The sequence below is a fragment of the Polypterus senegalus genome, chromosome 17 (assembly GCF_016835505.1).
Source record: "Polypterus senegalus isolate Bchr_013 chromosome 17, ASM1683550v1, whole genome shotgun sequence".
NCBI classification, from domain to species: Eukaryota; Metazoa; Chordata; class Cladistia; order Polypteriformes; family Polypteridae; genus Polypterus; species Polypterus senegalus.
In genome coordinates, this window is record NC_053170.1 from 50985841 (window position 1) to 50997953 (window position 12113).

The 12113-nt window shown below is 41.1% G+C and overlaps 1 pseudogene; it reads left to right on the forward strand.

The window, feature by feature from the left end:
* Positions 1–3711: 3711 nt before the first annotated feature.
* On the forward strand, positions 3712–7010 carry LOC120517199 (annotated as a pseudogene).
* The last annotated feature ends 5103 nt before the right edge of the window (positions 7011–12113 follow it).

Sequence of the window (12113 nt, forward strand, 5' to 3'; positions counted from 1 at the left end):
TCACTCTCTCTCTCTCACCAAACTGATGAAAGACCATCTCACACACCATGAACTGAAAAGGACAACACAATGAAAAGCATAGCTCTGCAGCCATATTGAGACAGGCATGTGGCCTGTTCTGAAGAAAGATGACCACAAATGATGCCTTAGCTAGAGACATTTTATGTAACTAAGTTAAGTTAAGTAACTAACAAGTCTGTGTTCCGCCTGAAACTACACATCACCATTTATCAGGTTGTATGGTTCCCAATATTCAAATGTACTGTGCATATTGTTATTATTTATGAATATCATCAATAATAGATTGTTTAAATTGTAACTTAACTCCTGCTTGTCTTTTACTACACCTAATTGTCTGAGGTTATACATGTAGAAGGGAAGGTGGGGAAAAGTTATATGGTACAATACCTTAAAAACAGTAGTAAGTCTGTGAGATTTGAGGTATTCTGACAAATTCTACATATTAATAATACAAAAGGGGAAAGTAAAGTAACACTGTATATTACTCTAACAAGACAAAACAAAAGGTGTTTATTAACAACTTTTGCAGATCATTATACTGCAAGATTCTGGTTATCTCTACCCCAAATTAACTCCGCGCATCTCCAGTGTTTCTGTGTTTATGGCATGGCAAGAGCTGCAAACACAAAGTGAATAGTGTGTAATGTGTTTAAAACAGTCAGCTTTCTAGTTATTTGTGACAGTAGATGCCACCTATATTTAAAGGTATGATAACTTGCTACACCTTAAGGGTTATCTTATTTTGCTTTGCTTATATTATACAAATACAGTATAATATGAGAGGTAGAGGACTGTAGTGGATGATTGCCTTAGTGTCATATTGTTCTTTGTTTTTCCATAAAGTTTTGTTCAGAAGGCCAATGTTTATTCTTTAATGTCATCGTCAATCATTTATTATAACAAACATTTCATTCCGCACCTTGTAGTATCAAACACTTCTCTGTCCTCCCAACTTTGCAAATTGATGAGCCTGTGCAGTTAACAGCATGTCATGCTTAAGTGCTGCAGGGAAGGTGCTGTCTAACCACCTGGTCACCTTGCTTTTCCAGTGTGCACATTCTAGTATTATGAAAATGAAGACAGACCCATCACCTGTCCCATGTACTATCTCTCTGCAGACCTGGCATCAGCCAATGACTCAGTTAATTTACATATGTTTATATATTTATAAATATAAATTATGTTCACTTAATTTAACTGTTTGTCAAATTTGTGTAATGCAATCATTCAGTTTTTATGATAGGGTATTTAGTCAGTGCCTCTGGACCAGATGGTAGCCAGGAAACCATATGTGTCTGGCAAGAGTATCTGTAAATCAACACTGTATGAAGCATACACAGGTAATAACATTGTCATTTGTCTTTGTTAATTTTAGTAGTGTTTTATATCTTTCTCATTGCCTAATATGCATTTCACATGAAAACAACTTTTTTATATCTAAAGGTTGAAGCTTTTTAAAATTCTCATGTATTACTCTGTCTGGAGGTTAATATAACTTGCTTATTTCAAGACCCCTCCCTGACTTAGCAGTGGTGTCTGCTGCTGAATCATTAAGAGGCATTACTCCACAGCTCATGATCTACACTGTTTTGCATGGACTATCATAACTGTCTTTAGCTGATTCAAGGTTTGGATCAGTGCCTCATGGCTCAGTACTGTCATACCAGTGCCCACCTGTTACAACCAGAAGGTACACACAACACATAAGTGCTCCAGAATTTCCAGAACTCCCTCTGCCCGGAATGAAACTTGAGAGCAAATTGAACTTTGTTCCCAACTTCCATCAGCTACTCTTGTTGGACAGTTTAGAACTGAGATGTCAGCTTTAATAGAAGACAGAACAAAACAACAGCTGCAGTGAGCTGGTGCCCTGCCCGGGCTTTGTTCCTGCCTTGCACCCTGTGCTGGCTGGGATTGGCTCCAGCAGACCCCCCTGACCCTGTGTTAGGATATAGCGGGTTGGATGATGACTGACTGACTGACAAAACAACAGTTTCAGTGCACTGAGTGGTCAAAAATTTGTAGAACAAGGGTAACATCAAGTAGATTTCAGGAAGTGTTCCATGTATGAAGAATAATGAAAGGAACATGGCAGAATGAAGGAATGAAAAGAGGCCTTGAACTTGAACCGGAAGTTTTGGAGTATCACTCTGAATTATGCCATGCTAATGTGTTACCTGTACTTTAAGGAAAATTGCATCTAGTGTACCTATTAAATACAAAAATTCGACATGCTGAAAATGAACCCACACATACCAATCAAAAAAATTCCAACAAAACCTTCAATATATAGTTTAAAGTCAGGATCAGTATATTCACTATTCTTAATATTGTAAAGGTATATTGCCTATCTGTATAAACATTTGTGATGAAACTTGCCAAGTTGTTCAAATATTAAATAGTACAGCGGCACACAGTTAGTGCATTAAACAATAAAAAATAATTTTCTGTTGCTGAGTATTGATTATTATTATCAGGTTTAAATTTGCTCGATTGCAGCTTCTTTGTTAGTCACATACTCTGTTTTTTTAAAAATCATTATATTAAAACAAGTGGAGGCACATAATCATAGCCTGTCAACATATCAGTGTCACACACTTTTACTGTGTCCATCTCTTGCAAATTGAGTGGCACATCAGAAACAACATGCCGAAAAACACACAGCTCTCTGCTCAGTCAAACTCAGAATGTCGTCCTTGTTTCCCTTCTCTCCAGCTCTTCCACTTAAAGTTGGATGAGACAGCGCCAATTTTCATATACTTACGATGTAAGAACCTTCTACGCGTCTTATTACTTGCCTTCATAAGGGCTGGTGAGCAGGCGCAAGCAAAGCAAAAATCATTCAGCCTCCTTTCATCTTCAGCAGACTGGGAGCTGCGGGTTGGCCTGGGCAGGCAGCTCAAGTTCCCAGAATTTGTGACATCAACTTCATTGAGACCCGACATAGTTTTAACATCTGCATCGTCCAAGCAAGTCCTTTTGCTGGAACTGACAGTCCCATGGGAAGACCGCATGGAAGAGGCAAATGAGCGTAAGCGGCTCAAGTATCAGGAGCTCATTGAGGACTGCCGAAGGAAGGGCTGGAAGGCTTGCTGTGAGCCCATAGAAGTAGGGTGCAGAGGATTTTCCGCTCGATCCCTGTGTAAGATCTTTGCCAGGCTTGGAATCACAGGAGCTGCAAAGAGGGAGAGCCATTAAGTCCATCACAGAAGCCGCAGAAAGAGCCTCGAGGTGGATTTGGATCAAGAGGTCCGCAAAGTGGGCCAGTGCTGCTGGGACACAAGTTGGGGCGTGATCAACCCCGGCTGGGTCACCTGAGAGAGGGTGTCTGATGTTGTGAGACCCGAAACACCCGATGATCTCAGGAAACATCACTGATGATGTGTCCCAGCGCATCCAGAGATGTATCTAAATACTGTTTAACTGGCTTGTCCAGTGACTCCCAGGAATAGGCTGGGTGACAACCGAGTATAGTTTGGTGACGACTGGAGTCGGTGACAGCACGGAAAGACGGCACCCGGGGCAGGAAGGGGTAGCAGCCCAACCTGCAACTTCCGTAAGGAAGTACCCAAATAAGCTACAGAGCAAGCCACAGAGAAATACCCCCAGGGGTGCCCGAGAGGGGGGGAGGATGAGCACCCCAATAGGATGGACCTTTTGGTAATGACCTCAGGAAATGGACTATCGACCATGATAAGTAGATGCATCTGCGGAAAGGTCTGCAAGGATGATAGGGGCCTAAAAATTCATCAAGCTCGGATGAAATGTCTGACACAGGAGATTACAGCACAGCGCACAGGATCGATGCCTGGTGAGACGCAGGAGGAGCCCGGTCCGGAGAAACTCCACAGAGCCCAGAACCTCCAAGTGCCAAACACTCCAGGTCCAGACAGAGTAGTCCTACATATCAAGTGGCCTCCAGCAAACCAGCACAAGCAGTGGCACCAGTTTGATGAGGATACATCTAGAATCATCAGTGTAACAGCAAAGGGTGATGTGGAAGGACGACTTCTTAATCTGACCACAATCATCACAAGTTTCGCGACTGAGAGGTTCGGCGTAGAGGAGCCTAAGTTGAGTAAATGTACCTATACCAGGAACCGCAGGTCAGATAAGATCCATCAACTCCGGAAAGAGCTGCGGATTCTGACGAAGCAGTTCAGGAAAGCAGCTGAGGAGGAGAAGCCATCTCTCAGTGAGCTTCGGCAGATTATTAGGAAGAAGCTCATGACGATGCGTAGAGCAGAATGGCATAGGAGGCGGAGAGTTGAAAGAGCCAGGAAGCGAACCTCATTTGTAGCTGACCCCTTTGGCTTTACAAAAAGACTGCTGGGAGAGAAGCGCAGTGGACGTTTGAATTGCCCTAAGGAAGAGGTAGATCACTTCCTGCATAACATCTTGAGTGATCCAGACAGAGAGCAAGAGTTAGGGCCACAGACAGCCCTCTTGAAGGTACCAGCACCAATAGTTGAGTTCAATACTTCAGGACCCACCTGGCAAGAATTTCAAGAGGTGGTAAAAGCAGCCAGAGCGAGTTCTGCTCCAGGTCCCAGTCAAGTACCATATAAGGTGTACAAGCGCTGCCCAGGACTCCTTCAATCCTCTGGAAGATTCTCAGAGTGATTTGGCGAAGAGGGATCATTGCAGAACAGTGGAGGGAGGCTGAGGGTGTCTGGATCCCTAAGGAGGAGAATTCAACAACATTGGAGCAATTTCGATCCATCTCACTCCTCAGTGTGGAGGGCAAAATCTTCTTTAGCATTTTAGCTAGAAGGATGACAGACTTCCTACTGAAGAATGGTTATATTGACACATCGGTACAAAAGGGCGGCATTCCTGGAGTGGCAGGGTGCCTAGAACATACTGGAGTCGTCACACAATTGATAAGGGAAGCACGTGAGGGAAATGGAGATCTAGCTGTGCTTTGGCTGGACCTTGCCAATGCATATGGGTCAATCCCTCACAAGCTGGTTGAGACGACTCTAGATCGGCACCATGTACCCTGTAAGATCAAGGATCTCATTCTGATTATTATAGTAACTTCAGGCTGAGAGTTACTTCAGGGAGCATTACATCAAACTGGCATCGCTCGAGAAAGGGATAATTACAGGCTGTACAATTTCTGTGATCCTTTTTGCTCTCGCGATGAATATGTTGGTCAAGGCTGATGAAACGGAGTGCAGAGGCCCCCTGTCCAAGCCTGGGGTTCGGCAGCCCTCGATCAGAGCCTTTATGGATGACTTGACAGTCACCACTACCTCAGTGCCTGGGTGCAGGTGGATTCTTCAGGGTCTGGTTAAGCTCATTTCTTGGGCTAGGATGAGCTTCAAGCCAACAAAATCCAGGTCTATGGTACTGAAGAGAGGGAACGTGGTGGACAAGTTTCGCTTCTCAGTGGATGAATAATAATACCATCAATTAATGAGAAACCAGTCACTAGCCTAGGTAAGGTTTTTGACTGTAGCCTCAGAGATACTGCGTCAGTCCAGACAACGATCAAGAAGCTGGAAGCTTGGTTGTCGGCAGTAGATAAGTCTGGTTTACCTGGCAGATTTAAGGCATGGATATACCAGCATGGCATCTTGCCACGGATTCTTTGGCCGCTGTTGGTGTAGGGCGTCATGTCTACAGTAGAGGCCCTGGAGAGGAAGATCAGCTGTCATCTTCGAAGATGGCTTGGCTTGCCTCGCAGTCTAACGAGTGTAGCACTATATGGCACGAGTAGTAAGCTTCAGCTTCCTATCAGCAGCCTGGAGGAGGAGTTCAGGGTTTCTCGTATAAGAGAGGCCCTAGTCTACCAAGGCTCTGGAGATTCTAGAGTAACAGCAGCAGGTATTAAAGTGCAAACAGGAAGGAAGTGGAGAGCACAAGAGGGACTGGAGGTGGCAGAGTCTCGGCTTAGACACAAGGCACTTGTGGGCACAGTGGCAACGGGGCGAGCAGGACTGGAAGCAATCCCAAAGCCACAGTACAACAAGGCTCAGGGCAAGGCGAGACGAGGATTGGTCCTAGAGGAAGTCCGAGCAGGTGTTGAGGAGGTGAGGACCAGCAGGGCGGTGAGCATGCGGCAGCAAGGGGCATGGACGAGGTGGGAAGGAGCGCTGGAGAGGAAGATCACCTGGAATGACATCTGGAAGGCAGAGCCACAGCGTATTAAGTTCCTGGTCCAAGCTGTGTACGACGTGCTCCCCAGCCCAACGAACCTGCATGTTTGGGGTAAGAGTGAAGTTCCAACATGTCCACTCTGTCCTGGACGAGGATCCCTGGAGCATATTCTGAGTAGCTGCCCATCTGCCCTTGGAGAGGGCCGATACCGTTGGCGACACGATCAAGTCCTAAAGTGTATAGCAGAGACCATTTCACATGCAGTGGCCAACAACAAATATGTTGGCAGCCAGAGAAGAATTGCCTTCATAAGGGCTGGTGAGCAGGCGCAAGCAAAGCAAAAATCATTCAGCCTCCTTTCATCTTCAGCAGACTGGGAGCTGCGGGTTGACCTGGGCAGGCAGCTCAAGTTCCCAGAATTTGTGACATCAACCTCATTGAGACCCGACATAGTTTTAACATCTGCATCGTCCAAGCAAGTCCTTTTGCTGGAACTGACAGTCCCATGGGAAGACCGCATGGAAGAGGCAAATGAGCGTAAGCGGCTCAAGTATCAGGAGCTCATTGAGGACTGCCGAAGGAAGGGCTGGAAGGCTTGCTGTGAGCCCATAGAAGTAGGGTGCAGAGGATTTGCCGCTCGATCCCTGTGTAAGATCTTTGCCAGGCTTGGAATCACAGGAGCTGCAAAGAGGAGAGCCATTAAGTCCATCACAGAAGCCGCAGAAAGAGCCTCGAGGTGGATTTGGATCAAGAGGTCCGCAAAGTGGGCCAGTGCTCCTGGGACACAAGTTGGGGCGTGATCAACCCCGGCTGGGTCACCTGAGAGAGGGTGTCTGATGTTGTGAGACCCGAAACACCCGATGATCTCAGGAAACATCACTGATGATGTGTCCCAGCGCATCCAGAGATGTATCTAAATACTGTTTAACTGACTTGTCCAGTGACTCCCAGGAATAGGCTGGGTGACAACCGAGTCTAGTTTGGTGACGACTGGAGAGTCGGTGACAGCACGGAAAGACGGCACCCGGGGCAGGAAGGGGTAGCAGCCCAACCTGCAACTTCCGTAAGGAAGTACCCAAATAAGCTACAGAGCAACCCACAGAGAAATACCCCCAGGGGTGCCCGAGAGGGGCATCCAGAGATGTATCTAAATACTTGAGTCCATTTATTCTTTTCACCATTGTCAACTGGGAAGTTGTGAAAACTCAGATATGGTTGTTTTTGTTTTGAAGTAGAATGAAAAGGAACACTATAGAAACACTTCAACTTGGTTTCAGACATTGTTGTGATATAACTGGATATTCCAGATCCCAGCAAATGAATGCTTCTGAGTTTATGAACCAGAAGTGTGAAAGTGGTCTATTGTTCAACACCAGTGTGGCAGATGCTCCACTTCATCCAGGTAAGCCTGCTCATTGTTCTTAGAGATTAGACCTAACATAGCTGATGTAAGAATGGAACTCTTGAAAAAAATTTGATCCCAGCAGTATGCAACATGCCTTTGTTAAGGTACTGGAGGTCATCTTCAGATTCTAATCCCACACCTATCCTCACTGATACAAGATCAATAGTTAGAATTGGTAATTAGCACCAACTTTTTTAAGACATGGAAGAAAAATTACATGGACAGATAGACTACTCTGTGAATCAAACCCTGCAGCTGTGCGGCATGACCCTGCATTTCATTATTTCATTACACAATTGTTTAGATTACACCATTATTTTAAAATAAGTACAGGATAATCTACTGTGTTTTAATATGTTTTAATTTCAAGCATCCATTGGTGTATCCCCTGCCTGTGATACAATGGAGCAACTTTAGTTATAGTACCATGCACATTTGTGGCTAATTAAGAAAATCAAACTAAATAAGATGGTATCTCTAAGGGGCAGCAGGCAGTGTAGTTCCCTTCATGTTTCTAGGTTACATTAGACAATGTATAAATAAATTAAGAGGTAGGCAAAAAATAAACCAGTGTTTAATAATTCTAAAAATGACCTTTAATGACGTCTTGGGCACTGCGCCGCAGTGTGTCTGTTTGCTTAGAGATTGTTGACCAAATCAAGAGATTTACTTACCTTGGCTTGTCTCTGGAGTCCTATGAATTCAGTAGATGGATTGGGAGAGCATGGGGGGCCATGAGGTTGCTGGAAAGGGGTGTGTGGCGCTCCTGATATCTCTGCAAAAAGATGAAGGTCCCCATGCTTCCTGTTTTGTTATATGGTTGTGAGACATGGACGCGATCCAGTGATCCGAGACAAAAACTGGACTCCTTCTTTACTGTATATCTTCAGCGAATCCTTGGGTGCCACTGATTTGACTGTGTGTTGAGCGAGCAGTTGCTCACTGAGTACCAAATAAGGCATGTTACCTACATCAGTTATAGAACAGAAGCCATGTGGCACGATTCCATGAGGGTGACCCAGCTTGCAAGATCCTTATTGTTGAGGACCCAAGTGGCTGGACCAGGCCAAGAAGACACCCACTTAACACATGCAGCACTGCAGTAGATAAACGGCCATTTCCGGAGTGTGGGACTGGACCACATGTCTGCCTGCGGGGTTGCCACCTGGAATCCTAAGCTTTTTTGTCATGTTGTGGGTGCAGCAATGTGCTGTGCCAGTACATGCTCCCCAAACTGATCTGATCTGACCCAAGGCAAAAAATAAATCATTGTTTAATAATTTTATAAATTCAACCTAGTCATTGAGCTTAACAATTCTGCTTGTTTACATGTTAACATACAAAGTTATCTTAACCAAGAGTTAAGCGTAAGTAATATAGTTTCTTTTTAACATTATTTTAGTTGCTAAAAATTAATTGGATTTTCTTATTATTACACAATTTGCTGTCTCTGTTTGTCAGGGTCAAATTTTGCAATCAATTTTTTACCCACTTTTACAGAACCCATTTCTTTCAAACTTTGAATGCATGCTGATCTTCTGTGACAATGCCATACCCTGTATTTTATCAATTTTGACCCAAGATCTGTATGTTAATTATGTCAAATTTAAATTTCTCATTTCCTTATATAATTTTTATAGCGAATATACATATATATAGTGCTTGTAGCCAACACACATATGTATGAATTAGTGGTGTTGGTCAAGTGGTTAACATGTTGGATCAGTTGGAACGGTTGAGGGTTCAAGACCAATGTAGACAAATTAATTAAAAAATCATTTGATATTGATATTGAAGTTTTGTCAAATTACTTGACAATTAAGCAGCATTCAAGTGGTTATCATGTTGGACGTTCAATCAAATGGTCGAAGGTTCGAGACCAATGTACACAAACTTTTTTTTTTTAATTTTACCAATTTTTCGTCATTTATATGGAAATTTACTCCTTTCAGTGATTTGGCGATATTGGCTCAGTGGATAAACCATTGGGTTTTTCTAAGAAAGACTGAAGATTTGATTCTCCAATACACAAAACTCACATTTCTAGTGCTTCACGTGTGTAAGGTTTCACCAATGTTTAGGATTTTTTGAAATGATAAATGAACATGAATGAATGTTTCACTTTAAGATTGTAGGTTTGACTCCACTCTGTTGCCAATGTCATTCACCTGCCTACCCAAGTCAAAGTTTTTGTAACGTGCTGAGGACTGTGTGGCATTAGGGTGGCTAAAAATTATATAAAAAAAGATTTTTAAGTGAGAGGATTTTATTAAAAAATGCACTAAAAAGTAATTTTTTTTTTCTTGTACTAAGATTTTGTTGGTCATATGTGGCTAAAAATAAAATTGTGGGGTGCCCATAAAAGAGTTAATTGAAATCAATTAAAATGCACTGATAATCAGTGTTAGCTTTATGGTAGCTGTCTAAGCTACACAGTTCAGTTTTAAATTGTTTTAAGTGTCTGTAAATTTCCTATTCATTAACTCACATTTCAATATTGTGAATTTGAACATTTATTTAAATTATCTTCATTATGTTTTCCATCATCAGACAACAATTTATCAATAAAAATTGTTTGAGTAAATAAATGATTACTGATATAAAATATATATTATAGATAGATAGATAGATAGATAGATAGACAGATAGATCCTCATTTGTCCACAGAGGGAAATGTGGCCTTTTATTTTCTTTTTTTAGCACAGTACATTAAAAATACAGCTGACAACATAATAAAAATTCCAAAGCAAGTATTGCAACATATTTTTGATAGTGTAAAAATATTGTTCACAGTATTTAGGGTTTTTATATACAAGACATAATAAATCTTTGGTAGAACAGCCTGAGCTCTAAATCATCGCAGATGAGCATCATCTTCTTTCATTCTTCCTGGAAATCTATGCCAATGGATATGAGGTAGATGTGCTAATTATAAAAAAGGAAGGATGGATTACTACAACCACGGAAAACTAAATATTTATTAATCTTCCAAAATTAATTATTCTAATTGAGAGAACTGAAATAGAAATATCTATTAAAATTGCTAAATACTGTAAATATACTGTATATCACAAGTAATTCAATACATTATATTTCTTTATTTAAAATCGTTTAACTAAAAATAAATCATCATAAGTTGTAAAAATGTAAATTATGATCTTTACTTTACCTGGCAAATCAAGACCTTCTGGAAACTAAGAAAGTGCCAGCTTTAAATATTGTTCAATTTCATATTTAACATGATTTGGGACATAGCCCTAAAAGGAAGTTGTTTAGTACAAAACAAAACAATAAAATCAACCAAACAAAAACATTACATTTAGAAGAAAATGGCAGTTTTGCAAAACCAAATCACATGCTCAATTTGAAACAGTCAAATGCAATCATTTCATAAGTAATTGTCAGTAATGCTTTTTCAAAAATGATATTTTTCATTTTTTACTTTAAAACAATAAAGAGTAAGACTAATGACCACAACACAGGTTTGGCTGAATTAAGTGATTTTATAAAAATGTTCAGTACTTATTATTAAATTATTCATCCCTATATATTCAAATCAGCTTAATGTAGGTCAACAGGGATGTGTATTTCAGAGCCCAGTCCAACAAGCTTGCAAAGAATGGCGGCATTATTGTGGTGTATTTATACCCATATTTGTGATTAGCTGTGGATTTATGATTATATTAATATGTATTATTATATACATTTTATTATTTTATTACATTATATATATTTTATATATTTTTTATATATATTTTATATATACATATATAAAAGGTTAAAACACTGATGTAAAAGGAGAAGCTTTAACACTAGAATTACCAGAGCCAACAAAAAAACTCGTAATTCCAGCCCAATTTAAATCCCTTCACACCTCTCCGTCAGCATCTTTTGTCTTGCAAATGCATTGATAAGCCCAAGCAGCAAGCAGCCTGCTATACCATCCCCCCACCGCCTCAGAATGGGCAGGAAGTTCTCCCAGTTCCTGCCTTGATTGATTATCTGGGAGTGAGCTACCCAAATTGCAAGGAGAAATAATTTGATGTGTGCTCTGTGTCTACAACAATCTATTTAAACACATCGTTAACACAGAAATATTTTTCATGTTTTAGTAATAAATGACAAAATGTAGACATGAACTGTATAATGTGTGAAGGCTGATGGCCAACTATCAAATAAACACTTTCATAAAAGGTACACAGACAATACGACAGCTTCCGTGATGCAGCGGTTAGAGCTGCCGATTTATAATCCAGAGGTCATGAGTTTGAAACCAGTTCCCTGGCAAATTTACTGTCTGAGTAGTGAGCTACTCTTATTGTTAATATTAGACAATAAAAACATACATTTGATTTGTGTCTGTAAAAGCCGGTGTAAATTTATAGTACATGTAAAAGTTACCGTTTTTTTCACTTTTATTCTCTCAGTCACAATCACAATACAACACTCAGCCCTGCCCCAGATCTGGTGCAGTTACTTTTTATCTGAAACTGGGAATAACTGTAGATGTGAGTGTTGTTTTTAGACAATCGAACTGGAAATTCTCTGATCTGGATGGATAAAAGTTGACACACAAATGCTA